This window comes from Podarcis filfolensis, assembly GCF_964270895.1.
Source record: "Podarcis filfolensis genome assembly, chromosome: 7".
Classification (NCBI taxonomy): domain Eukaryota; kingdom Metazoa; phylum Chordata; class Lepidosauria; order Squamata; family Lacertidae; genus Podarcis; species Podarcis filfolensis.
The window spans coordinates 33,747,097-33,767,951 of record NC_139603.1 but is presented as its reverse complement, the minus strand read 5'-3'; the positions used below and the strand labels follow the sequence as shown (position 1 = coordinate 33,767,951).

Here is a 20,855-nt window from a genome sequence, read left to right as displayed (position 1 = left end):
ATGAACAAGCAAACAAACCTCTCTTTGCCCCTGTGTTGGGAGCTGACAGAAATGGGAGGCCGAGCCTGTGCTTATATCCTAGGGCCTAGTCCCTGATGTGGGGTGGGAAAACATCCAAAACAGAATTGCTTTCTGGAAAACGTCCCAGTGCTTTATTTTTCTGAGGAAAATGTCCCATTTATTAAGTTCATTAGTAACAATGAATGGATTCCAACTGCAAATACAAATATTAGGCAAGCCTGGCAAAATCCTTAAGTTGCTAAGTTTGACTCGTTTGTTGCAGCAGGCTCAATCCTCCCGTCTCCCCTCCCCCCCCCCCCAAAAAAGCTGGGATATTTTCCCCCCTGTAGTCAAATGGCAACCATAATTGGAGCACAAATCCTTTTCAAATTTTATTTATATATTTAAGAAGAGCCATGTGTAACTGAGAAAGGCATCTTAAGCTGCATGAAAAACAGTAGATTTAGTTCCAGTTAAATGTGCTTTGGATCAGGGTTTAAACATCTTTGCCCTCTTCCTGAAAAAGAAAAGAAAACATCGTTTAATGGAGTCAGAATGAGAGGTGAAGACAGTGGGAAGGGTTCGTAGAGAAAATTGGCTACATGGCCTTATTACTGGCAAGGACAAATGCAGTGGAACCCATCATGCGACTTCTTTCAGTCAGCCAGATCTGTCCTGTTGAGCTCCAGCACGAGCTCTTAAAGAAATTTTAAACAAAATAAAATTGTATCTGCAAGGAAAGTTTCAATTTTTTTCTGACACATCCATGGTTCACTAGAAGCAGGAAGTTCTTATAAACAGTATGAATCATCTTCCAGTGTCTTCTCCCTTTCCCTTCTCCAGCTCACAAAGCTGAGCCAAGGAAATTTAAACGAGAAGATTCCTTGTATTTTGTATGTCATGTCGATGTCATGCTGTTTTGCTTGGAATTATGTCACAAAGCTCCAGAGAGGAATAAAAAAATACTACAGGAAATTTTATCCCGAGAAAACTTCCTAGTGAAGAACTGGCCTCTACAAGTGTTGCTGGGTTTGTGAGTTTCAGGTGTTTGGGAAAGTGATTGCTTCCTTAGCTATAAAACCTTAGGGCACTTACAGCCTGATCCAGAGATTTATCTGTCTATTCCCTCTCAAAGATTGTGGGGGCCTCACTGCATTGAATACACTGATCAAAGATACAGCTCGAAACATGTGTAAGGGATGGCATGCTGCTCATGAGACAACAGCTACTACTTGCAGCTGTGGTAACTCCCTCTGGCTTTTGTGAAGCTGTTCTGAAATCCACCTGTGTTGCATCGTCCCCTTGGATAACGTTTTATAATTTCAGCTCATAATGTACAAGCTATCTTACATTTTGATCATTCAATCCTATTCAGTTTTATGGATGTTACTTCCAAGGATAGTTGTTTAGGATGAGAGTGTTGGGCTCACTAAATCATTAAGACTTTTCTACTTGCCTTGCCCCACCCTTCAGCCCTAGGGAACTTTCGTAAGGGAGCTGTTTCCAGAGGAAGAACTGTAGGAGGAGAGAGACTTTGTGCTGACCATCAGGCAATAGTTTTTCCAATTGCTTTACCCCACCCTCAAGTTCTAGGAGCCTTCAGAATGAAATTGCTGCCATGGGCATTATGTGTATGTGTCTTTTGATGAGCTGAGTAGAAGATTAGTGGTCATATGGGTGAGGAGTGTGTGTGTGTGTATGTGTGTGAATTGAACAGTGCCAAGTTTGTTTTTGGTTATTGGCTTTGCGGATTATGAGTGCTCTGTGCGTCTTATAATATGACTTTTATGTGCTTGTGCTGTTCAGCTTTTTTTAAAAAGCTGTCTTGTTAATAGTGTTTTATAGAATGTGGTTGTTTTACTGAGGATTTGTTAATTATTCTATATAACTTATGTTGAATTTCTGAGGTTCTGTTATTGTAATTAATTATGTTATTGTTATTTATTGTTTGTGAGCCGCTTTGTGATTTGTGTGCATAGAAAGCAGCACAAAAATATAATAAATGGAATGAAATGAAAGATGGGGTAATCCTAAATGCATTGTTTCAAAGTATTTGCCCTCAGGTTCAACATATTCTACCCCAGAGAGGCTGGATATATTTGATAGCTGCTGCCAGTCAGAATAGGCAATGCTGGTTTAAAGCATAAAGCAACATCATAAATGGCTGTGTTTCAAATTGCATATTGTTTCAAATTTCTCCCCCACCCCTACTCATAAGTTGGTTTATTTTCACAGGAGCCGGGTATGACAAGGTGTACTTAGTGCACTATATCCTGTGCTCCTGTGCTCTGCCTTAACTGATTTATGAACCACAGTGGTAGACTGTAAGGTATCATAGGATTAGTAGAAACATAACACAGAGACTGAGATGGTCTAGCCACTATGTAAACCTCACACATTTTTCACGGGCCAAGGAACAGTGTTGAGAACATCTGCCCAGCTGATTTACACAACGGAAGATCTTGCTTTGTTTTGTTTTGGTTTTTTTAAAAAAATCAAATAATGAAAACAAATACACTTATCAACAGCCAGGGTCTGTGAGCCTGTACAATGTCTCTTCTTTTTGCCGAGAAACCGTGGAGCATAAACTCTTGGGAAATCTGGCTGCTGTCTGTGAGGAGAAAGTTATAAACTAAAACACCTGCATATCACATGGGCAGTGTTAGTTATATGTACAAGTGGTGTGTGTTCTGGAGTGCATATCACATACTATTTGCATACCCTCTAACATTTCTCTGATGAAAATAGGGATGTCCCATTCCATAATGATAATTTTACTATTTATACCCTACACATCTTAATGGGTTGCCCCAGCCACTCTGGGCAGCTTCCAACATATACAAAAACAAAATGAAACATTAAATATTTTTAAAAACTTCCCTATACAGGATTGCCTTCAGATGGCTCAGGGGTCAGATAACTCCATACATTTCTCCAACAAAAATAGGGACATCCTAAGGAAAAGTGTGACATTCCGGGATTAAATCAGAAACCGGGGCAGCTTCTCTGAATCAGAGACATCCTGGAAAATAGGGACACTTGGAGGGTCTGCATTTGTTTGACAACAGGTAGAAAGGGATTTGCATGTCCCTTCCCTAGTGGGAGGCCCACAACAGTTTTATAAGGTCTCAATTTCTCTCTGCAACTAGTTCTTGTTTTTACTCATGTTAAAGGTAAAGGTACCCCTGCCCGTACGGGCCAGTCGTGTCCGACTCTAGGGTTGTGCGCCCATCTCACTTAAGAGGCCGTGGGCCAGCGCTGTCCGGAGACACTTCCTTTTTTTTATAATAATATTTTATTAAATTTTAACAAGAAAAAGAAAAGAAAAAAAAGAAAAGGTTACAAAGTCTTAAACAATAACAAAGTCATAAGTTCAACACAAACAGCATAAAAAAGAAAGAAAAAAAGAGAAAAAACAAGAAAAATAAGAATCCCTCTTTTCAATTTCTCACCATTTTTTTCTTTTTAAACTTATTTTCCTGACTCCCTCCCACCTCCCTCTTTGTATTCCAATTAAAGATATGTTCAGCAAATTCATACCTCTTACCTTACCCTTAATTATATATCCCCATATAATATCCTCATATTCTCATTTATAATCAAACCATTCTTACAAATTCTTATTTCACCTTATTACTCAAACCATTTCATTTTTACAATAATTTCATTAATTTTATCTTGTCCTCAAATCATTAAACTTTCAAAATTTAAACCAAATTTTACTAAAGCCAATTATGTCCTTTCCAACATCTTTTAATGTTTCATTAGTATTAAACTAATTCCATAAATATAGGTTAATTACAAAAGGCGTTTCTCATTCTAAGTTAATCCAGCGTCCCTTTTCCTGGTTCACGGCAATGTCAGTCCATATATCATTATATCCTTGTCAGTCAGGTGTCCTAATGTCTGAGGCTCTCAAGTCACTTCCAAGCCCCTTCTGCAAGTTTTCTTGTTCCTGTTTGTAGTTGCATACATCCTTGATCCCTGTTGAGTTCTTTCGCCTTTCCTTCTCTTTCTCCTTGGGGGGCCAATCACCGGGTACTTCCGTACAGTGACATTCTTCATTTCCTTTTATCCAATTGTCCCATTCCCCAGTGTTGCACTCCCCAGTGTTTAATTTGTAATCCAAAAAATAATTGTTCCAGAGAAGATCTTCCACTCGTTTCACAGTCCCGCGAAAAATAGAAATTTTCTTAACTCCAAAGTTTAGCCAGTGTCCTCCAAATTCCATCCTCCAATATTGCATCCGTTGGTCATGTGAGGCTTTAATTCTCTGTGTCTTTTGAGATACATTCACAATCTCCTCCATCTTTCTCTGCCCTTGCAGTTGCCCTATTAATCCAGTATCCTGAATAGATTGTTGTGCAGTTTCTGTAGCTGCATTTTCCATTGGCACCTCTTTGCTGACTTTAGCTGCTGTATAGTCCATCTTTTGATTCATCAAAACCATTTTCTCCTCCAGCTGTCGCAGCCCATCATATATTTTGTTCAGAGCAGATAAAACTTCCTCTCTATTCATTTCTGTCAAGGTCAGGGAGCTGGTCCCACGGTCTAATTTTCTCAGATACAATGTTCTCTTTATAACTGAAAAACAAACACACTGGCTGGCTTCCTCTAGGGGGTGTAGTTACTTTTTGGCATCCATCTTTAAATTGTATCCAACAAGGAAAAATTCCTTTCGATTTCCAAATATTTTATTTCCTTTCAATATAAAATAAACAGGCAGAAAGCAGCATTGGAATTATTTTTCCCTTTTCCAGTTCTGTATATCAATTTTTCTATTTTCAAATTGTAAATATCACCGACCGATTCTTTCCTGTCATTCCGTCCCCAGGTTAGGGACAGTGGAAGCTTATTTTCTTAACTCTCTCTCTGCAGGATTAGAAAGTCAAATTTTCTCCCCCTTTCCTCCTGCTGTCTAGGGGGGTTTGATGGTTAAAAGTGCAGGAAACTTCAGGCTATCTGTTTTCCTGGCTTTTAGCTTGTAAAATCTTTGCTTTGATCTTTATACAAAGAACGGGAGGTGGACTTCCTTTTTGCACCTTCCCGTTTCAGGTCAAATTCAAGGCAATATTTTAATCCAAAATTTCCAATTGTCCTACTCACGGGTTGTTGTTTAGAATCCAAATTGTCATAGGAAGAAGGACAGCGCTCTCCGACAACAGCTGTGCAGCTTCGCTCCGCAGAGGTAGCGATTGACTCTCAGCACCACGCCAGCCCCCGTCTCACTCCGGAGCCCTTTATAGGGTTCCTTTGCCAAACAGGGGGGCGCAAACGGTGCCCGCCAAGTCCCAGGGCCGCAGGCTTCTTCCGCCTGCGGTTTTTAAAGGGTCCCCGCTTCGCTGCAGCGGTAGGACCCGATTTCCGCGGAGCTGTCTCCCCCTGAGTTAGAGGGAATCTGCCATTGTCGGAGGCGCCGCCTCCGGAAGTCTGTCCGGAGACACTTCCGGGTCACGTGGCCAGCGTGACGAAGCTGCTCTGGCGAGCCAGCACCAGCGCAGCACACGGAAACGTCATTTACCTTCCCGCTATAAAGCGGTACCTATTTATCTACTTGCATTTAAGGGTGCTTTCGAACTGCTAGGTGGGCAGGAGCTGGGACCGAAAGACGGGAGCTCACCCCGCTGCGGGGATTCGAACCGCCAACCACACGATCGGCAAGTCCTAGGCACTGAGGTTTTACCCACAGCGCCACCCGCGTCCCTTACTCATGTTACTAAACCACAAAGAAAATCTTTCCCTTCCATCACTGGCTAAAGAGCTACATTCCCAAAACACCAAAATAAAGTACCCTGCTCAGGTGGCCGTACTGCCTGTGAACATCAAAGAGCACATAGCACACAATACCCAATTTATTATGATCAGCATAAATGTAATCCAGTGCATAGTTTCCTGGGTGAACTTGGTAGCTGAACTTGGTGGTGGCTACTTCTGACTACACAGATTCAACCTGAGCTTTCACAAAAGATTTTCAGCCAGCTGAAATGCAACATTTAACCAACCTTGCAAAGAAGTGATACCATTTTAATGGTATCATCAAAGAAGGGAAAAGAAGGATCCAGCCTTTGCTTCTTTTTCCCACTCTCTGACTTCCTCTATCCTATCATAATACGTCACAAGCAAACTTGGGAGCCTCACCATCACCTCATCTGCATGCATTGCAAAGAAGGCCTCTCAAGTACTGTGCTCTGGAAAAAGTTGCATTGTGCTATGTTTCTTCTTTCCTACACCAGCTTGGTCACGAACAAGGAGGTAGTGGCAAAGTTGTAGGAAAGAATGGATTTAAAATAATCACCTATTGGGATTCTTCTTGCCCTTTCCCAAGAATTATCACAACAGGTGCCCCTCCTTTCATGTCAAACCTTTTCACAATTTCTATATTTAATTCATCTATGATTAGACTTCATTGTGGTGCGTCGAGTTCCCAGGTGATTGCCCAACCAAGCACTGAACAGACCCAGCCCTTGTTAGGTTTAACCAGGTTACAGCACCATGTTGCCCTCAATGCTATCTCAGTTCCTACCTCCTTTAGGAAGCTTCGCTTCCTCCAAATAGTGCATCAGGTACATCTCTACTTTACCCTTCTTGTCTCCTCGGTAGGATATGTACCTTTCTGTTCCCTTCCCTTCGAGAAGACTGGATCTAAAAAGGGGATTTCTTCAAAGACTGGTGATTGCTGTGCACTATTTGGAAGCTGCAGCTGGAACAGAACCCTGCACCATAGCTCCTTACACATTTTGAGATGAGGGGTATCTTAGCAACACAGGAAGCTGTCTCGAACTGAGTTAGAACATTAGCCTCTCTAGCACAGTATGTGCCTTCACTGGCAGGCAGAGGCTCTCCAAGGTTGCAGACAGAGTTGTCTCTCAGCTCCAGCTGGAGATGCTGGGGACTGAACCCAGGGCAAAAGGCCCAAACAAAGCAAATGCTCTGCCACTTAGCCATAGCTCTTTCCTCTTCAGCGTATGCTGCAGCAATGGCATCAACTATCTCTAAGCATATTTTAAGTGTTAGTTTTAATAAACACACCACGGGTCTTGCATAACCCAGAAAAACCTCTTCCTTGGTCCCTGCCCTATTTCTGAAAATATCTGTGAGTTGTCAGAGCATAGCCTTTTCAACACTGGCTCCAGTGCTTTAGATGGGCTCCCTGGCTATGTTTATACTTAATAATGTTTGACCCTATGGACATCTTATAAAGCCTCACTAGTCCAACAGGCTTTTCCAGACTGAATTATTTTTTTCATCTGTCTATCTATCTATATCTATCCTCTATCTATCTATCATCTATCTATCATCTATCTATATCTATCTATGTTATTTGAAAAGGGTCACAATAATCATGTTATTAATGTAAAAAATTGCTACACATAGCACCTAATATATTTCTCGGAGAAGCATAATGAATATGAAATGAAGTTGCTTTACTTATGGACTGCTAAAATGTCTAACAATTTGCTGGCATATATAAATAATAATAAGAAACAGTTAAATAAGTGTTTTCAGAGCGAAACCTGATTGCTTGTGGGGTTGGTTTGTTCATTTGGGAGACAATTTGCTGTACACTTAGAAGGTTTGTGAAGGAATGAAAATTGTATCAGTTGCTTTTTTTAAAAAAAATGAAATAGCTAGTGTATTACGCTATTACATGTGTCTGAAGCGCCTCGGGTCATGACCACTTTCTGAACACTTAAAACAAGAACTTGAAATATTTAGTATCAGGAAAATAAATTTCATATTTTTATGCTTCTGTCGTGCAACAGCTTGAGCCACTCCAATTATGAACAGTGCTAAATTGTGTCGACTTGATGAGGAGCGTATAAAGGTTCTCTTCCTATGTGGGATCTAATCTGCTGAGAGCAGTTTCTGCAAAGGCTACTGTAATTAATATGACTTTCTGCCAGTCTAGTGCCTGAGGAATTGTGACCATGGACCCCTGAACAACCGCTTTTATCTGTTTAGTGTGTAACAGAGATTCACATCAAAGCAGCAAGGATGGAAGATTGGCCGTGGATAGGGGAGTGTTCCTAAAATACAGAGAAGTCTCTATAGCAGTGAAGATGGAGGAAACAGAGGTGATTTGTACTCAGACTGCCCGGTGGGAAGAGCAATGATGAACAGCAGAAATGAAAACAGAAAAGGGAGCTTGAGCGTGAGAGATGAGTAAGCCAGGAGAAGAGACATTGCAATAGCTCAGATATTAAACAAGTGGTGAAACAACTTATTACGTCTGTTTCTTCTTGGTGGGCATTTCCAATGCTCAATCTTTATTCAGTATGCCTGTGAATACCAGTTGCGGTGGGAAGAGTACTGTTGCACTCAGGTCTTACTTGTGGGCTTCCCAAGAGCAGTGGCATAGCGTGGCTTGTCAGCGTCCAGGGCAAGTATCGTACCTCCTAAAGTAAGTATTGCGCTCCCTAACTGCGACCTCTGCTGCCAAACAGAGCTGCAGAGCAGTGGCAGGACATGCACGTGCCTCCTTGGGCTGGGGTGCCACGCCACCGTGAGTCTCGCTGTCCGCCTGCCTTCCCCACCAGCACGGGATGCCATGCGACCGAGGGATGAAAGGACCTGTCCTCCTCCTGTCCTCTTCCAGCTCCTGCTCAGCATGCTGTTGCTCAAGTTAGGTGGGCAGGTGGGGCAGTGAGTGCCTCCAGTCAGGGCAGCAACTGCAGAGGCACACCCCTAAATAAAAATTACACCTGGGGCAATTGCCCCGGGAGCCCCTCCCTCCCCTGCCATGCTACACCACTGTCTGTGAGAACAGGATGCTGGAATGGATAGGTCTTTGGCCTGATCCTGCAGCCTCTTCTTATGTTCATTTTCTACTGCCAGGAAAGAAGGTGCTCTGTGACAATATTTGTCAATGGCTATTCAAGTCACATTTTATACGGCAGTCCTGAGAAGTGACTGCATAACTATAAGGCGTGAGTGGCTGACAAATGTACTCCGGTGAACAGTAGTATAGCACTGCTTCATATTTTGCACCTGACTTATGACACTCTTGCAGAAAGAAAAAGGCTGGCAACTACTTCTAAAGGACATGTCTGATTCAGTGCATTTATCAGCTCCATCCAAAGAGCTATCATAAGAATCTTATCATGGGTATGGGTCTCTTTTTTAGGAGGGGAGTTATGAATAAGGTGATTCTGCCAGAATGCATCAACGCTGATGGAAGCGAAGATTCACTGGAGCATAGGCAGCGACTGGAGCAGCTGGAAAAAAGATGATGGAAGCAAATCCAGAGCAAGGCAATTTATCATTGACCTTGTTACCATCGTTTTTATGATATGAGAAATAGAAGCTTGTGAGAACAAGCCCTTGGAAAATACGAGCAAACTAGAACCACATGTGCCCGCTAAGAAAAATCTGATCGCTTGACCTTTATAAATGGATCTCCATCCCTCTTTCTCCCTGCTTTGTGTGTTCCTTGCTGCATCACATCTGACCTCTCATTACAAGAATTCCAAACAGACTGCTATGACTACAGAGTCTCCATTCAACCCCATCTTTAAATAACTCATAAACAACTTTATACATGTCTTCAGGCCATTGAAAACAAAATAAAGTATTCATTATTTTAATAAAATGATCAGCTGCAGACATACTAATTCTTGCTAGGGACTTTCCTTTTCCACCACTTAACCCTATTCACAGTTAACTCTCCTCTTCTGTTGCAGACATTCCCCACCCCCCAATTTGCTGGGGTTTGAGAAACATCAACCCCCTAGAGTTGATGCGCTTGACATGGGCTTTGTAAGCATAAGAGAAGCAGGTTTTTGTCACACCTACTCAGCTTTTTATCTCTGCTCTAGAGCCTCTGTGTTCTATTATCTAGTTATGCAGAAAATTCCAATCCTTGTACTTACTGAAGCCACATCTGATATAATATGAACCTCCATTCGAAGAAGAGGTTTCTTACTTGTCACTACCACGGTGGCTTATTCTCATTTATTCTTTAGGCTGCCGTTCCAAAACACACACACACACACACACAGAGAGAGAGAGAGAGAGAGAGAGAGAGAGAGAGAGAGAGAGTTGTGTTCAGTAAGTTTCACAGCTTCCTTTTCATTGCTGCTACTATTTTTGTGTTCTCAACAAAATATAGTCACCTTCTTCACCTCCCATTTACTTTTAAGGCTACATCCAAACTATATATTTCAGGCACCCCTTAAACCTTCCTCCTCAGCCAGCTCCACAGCCTACACTGCCAGTGCCAAAGCTCCATCATCCATGATGAAATCAGAAGACAACTCACTTGCCCTCCAACATTTTTCTGATGAAAATAGGGAGATCCTTGGCCAATAAAGCGAGATGAGCGCCACAACCCCAGAGTCGGCCACGACTGGACCTAACGGTCAGGGGTCCCTTTACCTTTATTCTGCTGCTGCTGCTGTTGTTGTTGTTCCCTGCCCATCTGACTGGGCTGCACCATCCACTCTGGGCTGCTTCCAGCATAAATAAAAACATAATAAAATATGAAACATTTTAAAAAAAACTTCCCTGCCTTCAGGTGTCTTCTAAAGGTTGTAATTTACTCATCTCCTTGGCTCGGGGTGGCATAACTCCATATCCTCCAACATTTCTCCAATGAAAATAGGGACATCCTATCATACCCTTCAACATTACTCTGGTGAAAATACAGATGTCTTAAGGAAAAGTGAGACATTTTGGGATCAAATAAGAAACCGAGACGGCTTCTGTAAATCCGGGCCTGTACCTGGAAGATAGGGACAATTGGAGGGACTGAACTCAGACTTCCCTGGGTCCTATCTTCCCATTTTCCATCTTCATCAGGTTGTACACCTACATGGGCTCTGGATCTGGCAACCAATCATCATCACACGGGTCTTAAGGTGTGTGCCTGGGGGGGACCAACAGGCAAGAAGCAATTTGCACTATTGTCCTGAAATATTCACTAAAACAAAATACACACAGAGCTATGTTCACATTAAACACACCAGTATGTAGGATATAGTAAGCCTAAAGCCAATGCAATGGCAAGCATAGTTAGATGACTGCTCCCGACATAGGTAAAACTAAAAAAAAAAATGATGACGTTGATTGAAGAAGGGGAAACATAAAAACAGCTGGCAATGGGGTGCCCATGTCATCCTATTTGGAGGACCACAAAATGTTCCTACCCCAAGCAACCCCCTGGTTAATGTAGCATATCATATGGAAGCAACCTCAATTTTTAAGAAAGAGACTTTTCAACATTTCAGTTGCTTGTAAGTAGAGACCTGCATTGATAGTGCCTCAGATGTCAGATTATGAGCACTAACATGTCCCAGATAAGCTTGCTTTAAAGAAAAGAAACAGCTATCACGTTACTTGGGACTGAAGTTGCATTGTGCATCCATCTTTCGTCTCTTTTCCTGCTGGTTTAGAATGATGAATGTACCATTCTCTTTGCATTCAAACTTTGGGAGTAAAATGCACAGCCCGGCCTTTCCACAGTTCTTGTTATTCTGTTTTTTAAAAACACTGACATTTTCTTAAACAGACATAATTTACAATGTTAAAGTCACACAACAGTGCCTTGGTGTGCGAAAGCCAGCAAGAAAACAAGACTCCTTTGAGACAGGCTTGGGTTTGAAAAGGGCCGGGCAGGAGGACTAGTCTTGTGCTCTCTGAGGTCACTCCAGCTTAAAACAAACGAAGGGTGCAAGACCAGGGCAGTCTTGTGATAGATCTCTTTTCTTTCGGTCTATTAAAAGCTCCCGCTGCAGAATGGCTCAATCCAATGGAGAAAGAAAGAAAACATCGCAGCATAGTACGTGAGGGATGTGCCAATGTACTTGCTCACACTTTCCAGTGCGGTTTGCAAGATCAGATGTTTGGGTTGCATTATGTGTACAGCCTGGGTGGTGTCATAGCAGGTCAAGTGAGGGGGGGGGGGTCGGATTGGTGCCTGGATAGCCATGCCTTGCAGCAGGTGGCTGGATTTCATTTCTTATTTCTTTCTACAAAGGCCACTTGTGCAAAAGAATCTTGCCAGGCTTTCCCTCCCCTCTCCCTAATAACCCCTTTTAGGTTCTAATATTGGATTCCATCCATATTACAAGGTCACTGGGAATATCAGCTGCTGTACAAAATCCCCACATTGCTGCAACATCACACTGATATGTATTACTCATATGTTAATAAGTTTATGTTCTTTATCGGGAAAATATATTGACCCACCACTGGGTCAGGAGGAAGAGCAGAATGCTCCATTCTGCTGAGCTAAAGACAGAGTTTGGTAACCAAAAGTGTGCATTTTAAAAATCATATTTGGTCACAAGAAAAGGAAATTTGCATCAGTGGATTGTTCAGATTTGGTGGTCATAATTTTGGTAAGGCATGTCCTTATGTAGGCAAGCAGTGCCTGTTCTTCTGTTCACCTGTTTCACTGATGCTTACTAACTGCAAACTGTCCAATCAGCATGATTTCCTTTGAAATCTAAGAGGCTCACAAGTTAGAATCAGTTTTTATAAGTTTGTCAGAACCACTATCACCCTCTGGTTGTAGGACAATTGTTCAGACTTAAAATTAGTTTTGTCGGTTCCTACTCCAACACCAGGGTTCATGTTAGACCATCAGCAAGATCAAATGCTATCCAGTGTACTTCAACTTGCCATCAAAATATCTTCTCACTGAAATCTTCTCATCACTCGCCCAAGCTACAAGGATAGCAGAGCTATCACATTCTGAATGATAAAACCCCTAACAAATGTATGGAAAGGTAAGGAACCCATACCCACTAAAGGGCAGTAAGTATTTACTTTGGAAAAGATTGCTAAATATATTGAATAGCATGGCCTTTAAGGAGAAACTGCTGTCCCAAACTAGAATATTTTAATTTTTTTCATTGCCACCTTTCCTCTAAGGAGCTCTGGGCAATGTGCCTGTTTCTCCCCACAACAGTCCTGTGAGGTTGGTTCGGCTGAGAGATATCAACTGGCCCATGCTCAGTCGGTAAGCTTTACCACTGAGCAAGGAGTTGAAGTCATGATGGGCAAGTTCTTCCAGCAAAGTGGCCTTCTTTTTCTCACCATGGAGGAAAGGGGAGTGGGCATCCTCAGGAACACACATTTATTTATTTATTTATTTATTTAACCTCCTTATACCCAGGGGACTCAGGGCAGTTCACAGAATAAAATCAAGATATAAAACCACAAAATACATAATAAAAATAAAAACAACCCAATGCCCCCGCCCCAGAAAAAAAAACACATTTTAAGAGGGCATACGATGTAAATCAGATCAACCAAAGGCCTAATTAAAAAGGAATGTCTTGCCTGGCGCCTAAAGGCGTATAATGAAGGCACCAGGTGAACTTCCCTGGGGAGAGCATCCCACAGATGGGGAGCCACTGCAGAGAAGGCCTGTTCTCGTGTTGTCACCCTCCGAACCTCTCGAGGAGGAGGGACACGAAGGAGAGCCTCAGAAGATGATATCAGGGTCTGGATAGGAACTACCATTGCTTATGGAGTACATGGGGAATTGAGGGTCAGGCTCTGACAACTCACTACTTGAATACCAGTGGTTTAGCTATAACACTCACATTTTGGTGTTCTGATCTGAAATTAACAGGTTGTGGGCAACAGCATAGTGCTCACATCAGGGGGGGAAATGCTCTAACTTAAAACTAATTTACCTTTAGCCAGTAGTGGCTGGTGCCCACTGGCACAGGAAAGCAGGAAGGTCAAGCAGTAGGTGGATCCAGAACCAATGGCAGGCAGAGCCAAATGATTCTAGTTTGTCTCCATCTTCTTCCTAAGAAGGAGGAAGTTGGCAGACAGTGTTACCCCTTCTGAACTAGTTGTAAGTAAGAAGGAAGGCAGGTGGGAACTGGCTGAGGTTGGTGGGACACTGCCCCATTTGCCCAGGTAAGGTAGTCTCCACTCCATTTATCAGAGGGTTCATCCTACCCATCTGCAGCCCAAATTCCCATCTATCCTTTCATAAATTCAGTGGTTTGGGTGGAGGCCGAGAGCACCTTGTGCCTGAGAGTAATAATTAGAAACTTGAATGTGGATAGGAAATGAGTTGAGCATCGTCCGAGGTAGGTGTAAGCCTCTGTGGTGAATATGCTTGAAGGATCAAAGTGGTTCTCTGTAGGCCACTGAAGCTTTTGAAGAATATTTAGAAGTAAAACAAGTGGGAAAAGTCCTCTGACTGCCAGATCCAAAGCTGTTCTTTAAACCCTCATCAAGGGAAGCATCGAAAAGAAGCCAAGGCCATTTCTGCCAATATCAGCAGATTCTGTGCTGTCCCTTCCCCGCGAATAAGGCTTAATGAAAGAAGTGCTGCCACTCCCTTGAAGTGCTTCTTAAATAGGCAGAAATGACTTTTACAAGACGGAACTCTTTTTTCCTCTTCCCAAGTCAACCACAGTCGCTCTTCTGAACCTGAACTCAAAACCTTTCCCATCTCAGCCGTTGAGTCCTTGGGTGGCCTTCCTGAAGTCACTGTTCTTGTACAAGAAGTAAGAGCAGACCCACAGCAATAGTGAACAGAGAGCAAATGAGTTATGGAATGTTTACCTTCCCTGAGGCTTGGGTGACCCATAAATCTAAAGAAATACATATTTGCAGGTATCTTCAAGTGGGAAAACAGCTCTATAATCATGGCCTTCATACAGATTAATGACCAATTCACTGAATTCACGAAGGAGGGGGAGGGCTGCACCCGCTTTTCACATTACAGTAATTGAAGATCTAAAAGGGACACAGGTGGCACTGTGGTCTAAACCACTGAGCCTCTTGGGCTTGCCAATCAGAAGGTCGGCAGTTCAAATACACATGACGAGGTGAGCTCCCATTGCTCTGTCCCAGCTCCTGCCAACCTAGCAGTTCGAAAGCACACCAGTGCAAGTAGATAAATAGGTACCGCTGCGGCGGGAAGGTAAATAGCATTTCTATACTAGCTCTGGTACTCTTCATGCCAGAAGCAGTTTAGTCATGCTGGCCACATGACCCAGAAACTGCCTGCGGACAAATGCCAGCTCCCTTGACCTCAAAGTGAGATGAGCGCCACACCCCATGAGCGCCTTAGACTGGACTTAACCTTCCAGGGGTCCTTTACCTTTTACCTTTTAATTGAAGGTCTGGACACATACATGAAGACACATACTGTAGGCTTCATATGAATGAGTTGGGGAACTTCTTTTTGCAGGGTTGCCAACTGTGTGAACAGAAAACGCATAATAATACAGCGTACCTTGTGTTCCAATGTTCAGCTGAACATACTGAGGTCTGAAGCAAGGGCAGAGCTGGCATGTTCCTGCTCCTCACCACACTTATGTATGGATCCATCCAGTGAATGTGTGAAAAAAGCTAACAGTCACCGACAACGTATGGCGCAGGCAGTATTCCATTGTCTAATGACGGACTGATGGTGTCATATGGCAGGTCTTCAGAACTATGTAAGTTTGCAGAGGAGCAAGACACAAGAAACTGCCAAAACCTGGGGGTGGAGAATGTCAGTCAGGAAGGTAAGGGCAGGGTGTTGGCAAAGCAACCATGTGGATGATACAGACTGGAGGGCATGCTCCACAGAGTCCCACTGGTGACACAACTCAGCTGGTGCAGCTGCTTTGCACAGTAATTTATACTGAAATTAAGATTGGGAGGGAAATGAGAAACTGAAGAAAAACTTAAATTGACAGCTATACCCATCAGCCCCAGGCAGCATGATGCTGGGAGTTTAGACCCAAACATCTGGATGGCACCAGGCTGCTGAATGTTATCGTAAGGCTGCAGACTTTGGCAACAGAATTCTGAAGTCCTTCACTGTATCTTTTTAAACTTGGAAAGATGAGAGAAAGTAAGTATGAGGCGAAGCAAGGAGTGTTCTTACATGCAATTCATTCAGGAGGGAACTGATGATAAGGTGGAGTTTCAAGCTGATGGAAATGTTGATTCACATTCTCTATGTCCCACTGTTCCCAATCTTATCAAAATCTAGCTTTCCATTTTTCTGCTTGTTGGTAATATCACATTAAACCTCACTTGTGTTGTAATGTGTACAGGAATCCACTGCCTTGCATGTTTTCTTCCACTCCCTCATTTTATGCATCCCCTCTTGATACATCAACTGTTGAAGTGAGATACACACACACACACACACACACACACACACACACACAGTGGTACCTCGGGTTACATACGCTTCAGGTTACACACTCCGCTAACCTAGAAATAGTGCTTCAGGTTAAGAACTTTGCTTCAGGATAAGAACAGAAATCGGGCTCCGGCGACACAGCAGCAGCAGGAGGCCCCATTAGCTAAAGTGGTGCTTCGGGTTAAGAACAGTTTCAGGTTAAGTATGGACCTCTGGAACAAATTAAGTACTTAACCCGAGGTACCACTGTATATATATATAGAGAGAGAGAGAAAAAAATTTTTTGCCACAGGTTCAGAACTGTGGCACAAACAACATGTAACTCACCACAGGGTCTCAGTGTGTGCTGAAATGTTTAAGTAAGCACTGATATCATGGGTTTGACTGAGGCAGAACAATGTGGCCTCAGTAGAATAACTAAGTAAGGCTCCAGCTGCAATCCTATAACCATTTACATGGGAGTAAACCCCATTGAATTCAATGGGATTCATACCTGAGTAAGCATGTATAGTACTGAGCTCTAATTTTCTTCTGCTGTCACAGGAATACTTCTGAATACTTGAGCAGGCTTAGGCCTTCGCTCATTTGCATTATCCCACAGATTGGTCTTCGAGTCAGGAAACGAATTTAAAGCTATCTGTAAGGAAAATGCCTCGAAGCTCTTGCCACCAAGTAGCTTTCACTCTGCTCAAGGACTGACAACCTGGTTTATTCAAAACCAAGGGCACACAATGGATCCATTCACCAACTGAGCTACTTAAACCCAGCCAATTCCTGTAGGCTCCAGGCACAAAACAGCGTTTAGAGCCATAATATGGCATTTAAAAATATGCAAATTATTATAAAAACAAATATACTCTGCTGCATCTAAAAATAGGCATTTGTGCAATTAGAAAATATTTACAACACCCTCATATTTTCAGATCTCTAAGAACAGGCCAGAGCTTTGGGCTGGTAGTCAGTAAAAATGATTCAGTTCTAGAATAATAATAATTGGCTTAGAGTTGACTCAGGTGTGTGTGAGAGAGAAAGTAAGATTTAATCCTGGGATTCTCTTTATATCTGTTCTGAAAAAATAACTTTTAGTTCATGCTTAACACCTACTGATCTCAATTGCACCGCATTCAACAGTATCTGCAGAACCAGTCTTTTGTTTCATTATTAAATTTTACAGTTCACTTGCACTGAATCTTTGAGAAATGAAGAAAAGAGGCGGTTGCTCTTTTGCAGTAGGGAAAAAAAATCAAAGGGAGAAGAAAGATATTTGGAAAGGTAGATATAAGACAAGATTCCCCAAGGCACTCGTAGTATAATTGTGATAATATACTGCCCTCTTCAGAATGCCAGGCAGCAGCAACTTACCTATCTTTAATTAGCTGCATTTAGTGGGGGGTTTATGGACACTGAACATGGTGGGCTAATCTGCATACATTAGCATGTCATTTGCATGTTTACCCCAAGGTACTCAGGGTTTTATTGCCATTACCTTTAGCAGCTCTGTTTTGCTAATGAAATAATACAAAAACAGACTTTTCAGGATGCTGGGTTTATCACATCTCTTTTGTAAAGATTTTTTATTTTATATTTAATGCACTTTGTTGAGATAGGAGTCTTTCCATGCATAAATGGAAAGGGGGGGAAAGCAATTTCATCAGAACCATTTTTATGTGTACCCCCCCCCAAGTTTCTGTTTTTCTTTCTGCGATTAGAAATCTCAGGGGGGTGATTAAGTCAGGTAGGGTGTAAAAATGCTTCAGTGCCCGTTTGGGGAAGAGAAAGCTGGGCAGCAGAAGGAATGGATTTGACTCCATCCATCCCCTACCTAAAGGCATAAATAGAAGACAAATCACAGCTGCAGCTGAAGAAAGCTGCACAGGGTCAGAGGGCAGTGTCTGCATTTGCATTCAGTGAGAGACAGCAGGGAGGAAATAAAGGGGTCTCTCTCTCTTTGTTGCAATTCAGCACTATTTTAGAAAGTGCAGATACTAACTTAATTACCACAGTTCCCTTTTCGCACTGAAGCGCTGCAGCAGGTTCTAAATCAATACCTAAGGTCACATTGCTAAAAGCATTAAAAAACAGTCTTTTCTCTCACTCCGGCATGCAGCTCCCTCCTGCAACAGTGTCTCCGGAGGTCAGGATCAAATGAGAAATAGAAGGGGAGTTGGATAATGATCTTAGGAAGAACTGGGGAGGGGGAAGAAACTTGAATGCAGCCAAATCAAGTAAGAAAGGGCAACTACGCCAGAGAGCCAGCGCGGTGCAGTGGTTAGAGTGTAAGACCAGTACTATTTTTCTAGAAAATGAGCGCCCTCATTTTTGTAGAATGGCAATGGCGCCCACCTGAGAGCTGCCGGAACTGAGTTCCAGCGAGTTCTGGCTGAAAAAAAGACCACGGTCACATTCACACCATACATTTAAAACACATTTATATCACTTTAACTGGTTTCCTCCTAAGAATCCTGGGAACTGTAGTATACCCCCTCACAATACATTTCCCAGTACCCTGAACAATTTATGGTTCCCAGGATTCCTTGAAGAAAGCCACGACGGTGGAAGTCATATAAATGCGCTTTCAATGTATGGCATTGTTGTGGCCTGGGAAACCCTGGATTCAAATGGTCATGCATCTACAAAGCCTACTGGGTGATTTAGGGTTGGTCATGATCTCTCAGCAGGGGCGCTGATGTGTCACATGATGTGTCACATGATGCCGCCCAGCGGAAAGCACAGAGGGAGATATTTGCCCTCACCTTGGCCCATCCCAGTCCCTGCCCAGCTCCTGGGCTCCCGGTCTGGGGCTGGGTCATGCGGAGGGTGCCCTGCAGTGGTGGGGGATGTTGGCCCCCTCAATATTGGGGGGGCTCAGCCCGCTGCCCACCAATATGGAGGGGGCCGAAGCCCCTTCTAACCCCAGTGTTGGCTCCCCTGTCTCTCAGCCTATCCTACCTCAGAGAATTCTGATGAGGATAATATTGAGAGAGGAGGAGCCATGTGTGGTGCCTTGAGCTCTTTGGAGAAAATGACAGGCTATACATGTAGTAAAAGAGATAAAATCCATTACGTGTTTGCTCTTCCTGTCTGTTCAGCAGGTACCTTTCCCTTGAATCAGCTCTGACTACACCTTGGCTTGCTGGGTGGGAACGCTGTGTGTTTGTGTTCCACAGAGTTATTTCACTCTGCAGTTGGCTTCTGCAAAACATCCTTGAAGTAAACCATACATGGCATCTGATTTCAATAAAATGCTGGGAGCTCGTTTTAAGCAAAAGAATAAATGTCTTTCATTTGAGGGTGGTTCTCCTCCCTCCCTCCCTCTGTTTTATCTGCTGACCCAGAGAATTTACAACCTCCTGGAAGAGAAAACAATTCATATGAACTCCATAAGATATGGAAAAAGGCTGTTTCCAGCTGAGACAAGCTTGGCACAGCTTCTAATAGCTTTGCCAGAGGGAGGTTTTTAATTTTGGTTCACCTGGCTGAGCTGCCGCCTGCAAGTGTGTATTGCTTCAAGTAACGTGCGTGCAATCTGCAAACCCAGGCATCTGGGTATTATGGGGGATGAGGGCTGCGCGCTTTCAGAGCTCAGGGGATGGAAAGTCTGAGTGCTTTACTTCCAGCGCTGCGCTTTGCACAAGTAGCACGCTGCTCTCGGGTGCATGCACGCTAAGTCTGCACAGTCATGTGGAGAGGATTCATCATATACTAGAGAAGGCATGGATTCCCACCCCCACCCCCACCCCCCAGCACATAACTTTTAAAGTCATAGGCACAATGCATCTGTGTTCAGTAGGGAATTAAGAAAGATGGTTTCATTGCTGGAAATGAAAGACCCACAGCATTGGAAATGAAATTTCCCTAAAATTAGAGGTGTTTCAACATTCTCATCAGTCATAAGCAAAGTTTATCACCACCAATTATAATAATAAGAGTTAACAATACATTTACACCTCATTTTTATTCGTGTTTATTGTGATTATTGCTCTCACCAGACAGAGGGCCTTCTCGGTAGCGGTGCCCGCCCTGTGGAATGCCCTCCCATCAGATGTCAAGGAAATAAGCAGCTATCCTATTTTTAGAAGACATCTGAAGGCAGCTCTGTTTAGGGAAGTTTTTAATATTTAATGCTGTATTGTTTTTAACACTCGATTGGGAGCCGCCCAGATGGGTGGGGTATAAATAATACATTCTTCTTCTTCTTCTTCTTCTTCTTCTTCTTCTTATTATTATTATTATTATTATTATTATTATTATTATATAATGAGATATATTCTCATTATAATATATATATTATATAATGAGATATATTCCCAAGTAAACACGTAGCCAAATGAATAATAATAATATGCATTTCTTATACTACACCAACTTTCCCCAACCTTCCCCAAACTTCCAGATGTTTGGGACTACAACTCCCATCATCTCTGATCATTTGCCATGCTGGGTGGTTAGGAATTATAGTCCAAAACATCTGGAGGACACCAAGTTTTGTAAGTCTGTAATGTGCCATTCTTGCTCTGGGGATTTATTCAGACAACAGACACATTCAGACATATTCTTCCAACCATGATTCCATTATCAGGGTTCTTCAACAGGCTTCCTTAGGGACACCTTAGGTGTCTCAGGGTTTTTGTCTGTTTTATGATGGTCATAGAGTATGTGCCTCATGTCCCACTTATATTTCCCATTGATACAGTTAGACTGCAATCCTGTGCACTCTTATAAGGGAATTAGCCCAGATGAATAC

General features: G+C 42.8%; 1 long non-coding RNA gene across 1 annotated transcript; it reads right to left on the bottom strand.

Annotated features, from left to right (window-relative positions):
* Positions 1-379: 379 nt before the first annotated feature.
* LOC310767250 lies at positions 380-19,321 on the bottom strand. Its single transcript, XR_014550798.1, has 5 exons — positions 19,176-19,321; positions 15,081-15,172; positions 13,644-13,762; positions 1,453-1,515; positions 380-513 (listed from the first exon to the last, which is right to left on the bottom strand). It is a non-coding gene; the product is annotated as an uncharacterized lncRNA (long non-coding RNA).
* Positions 19,322-20,855: the final 1,534 nt, after the last annotated feature.